The following is a 1,384-nucleotide window of genomic DNA, read 5'->3' as shown; positions in this document are numbered from 1 at the left end:
ATTATTTATTTAGGAATTTCACATCATGCATCCCGATCACGATCACTCCCAGTGCTCCCAAGTCCACTCCCCTTCCCTTGTGACATCGCCCCCACAAAGAAAGAGAAGCAAGGGGAAGAAAAGAAAAAAAAGGAAAAACCAAGCCAAGTCCATTTTGTGTTGTCCATATACTCACTGGGGTACAGACAGACTCCCTGTGGCCAGCTGCCCAAGGGAAGCTGAACGCTTCTCCAACTGAACCCGCCAGAAGCCATCAAAGTGGAAAGCCACACTTCAACATCCTAGTTACAGTTTTTTAAGAGTTCTCTGATGGCTTCCTTTCTAGGCTCTTATTGTTTTCAGGGGTGTGGTGGGGGTGGGGTTTGTGGTGAAGGTAGGGGTTGTCATCGAAGCCTTCTGCAGTCCTCTTTTTGAATTGCCAGTCTGCAGACATCGATACTACTTCCAGAGTAGCTTTCTTGCCCTTTACAGTCAGNGGGTGCACAAATATTGGTTTCTGGAAACAGCATGGACTGTGAATACCCGCTTGGTTTCCGATGACAGTATTGCCTGCGGATATCAACATGGCTGTCAAGCAAGGGTCAAGGGCCAGCATGGTCTCTNGAAGAAGTATGGATCACAGAGGTCTTTCTTTCGAGGAAGTCNAATCTAGTAAATGGACCATTCTTCATCTTGAACATCCTGTCGCTGTTCAGAACCAGGGCAGTCGTGCGGTTGGGCAGCTTGTTTCAAGTTCTGAGGCTGAGTGTGCACAAGCTCCAGGCTGCACACCACCCCANCAGCCCTACATCTGATGACTGTTCCTCCATCACCCCAGCAACCTTCTCTCCATCACAACCGTTGCATCTCTAGTTCTACCCCCCAGTCATTGCTCTGCTCCTCCATCTTTTTCCAGCTCTCCATTACATATTCTTTTGTCACAGTGGCAACGGAAGCTGCAGTGTGTCACACACCATACCTGTTTGTTTTAATAGCTTCTCATGCAATGAGTCATTGGTCTGGTTCGAGGCCTATGCCTTCTGCCACACCATCAGTACTGGACCCCCATTTAGACTCTTCTTAGTTATCCTGCTGTTGCCCAAAGTCATGGAGACCCCATGGCTCTGGTTCTGCAGGACCAGCTTCATCATGCGCTCCAGCAGCTCACAGATGGAGCAGATGTTGGCAAATCCTGAAAGACTGGAAATGGCAACGGGAACCCCGATGGTACCTGCTTACCTTTGAGGCAAACTCCCAGGCTGCCTGGGAGGAATTTCACATCATGCACCCCAGTCACTATCACCCTTACTTCCCAGTCTTCCTGTGTCCACTCCCCTTCCCTTGTGACGCCCCCCATCCCCAAATCTGCTTGGGAATTTATCATTCACACACATGTCTATTTTAG

Source organism: Mus caroli, chromosome 3 (assembly GCF_900094665.2).
Source record: "Mus caroli chromosome 3, CAROLI_EIJ_v1.1, whole genome shotgun sequence".
NCBI classification, from domain to species: domain Eukaryota; kingdom Metazoa; phylum Chordata; class Mammalia; order Rodentia; family Muridae; genus Mus; species Mus caroli.
The sequence above is the reverse complement of the archived record's forward strand: the minus strand, read 5'-3'. Positions refer to the sequence as shown.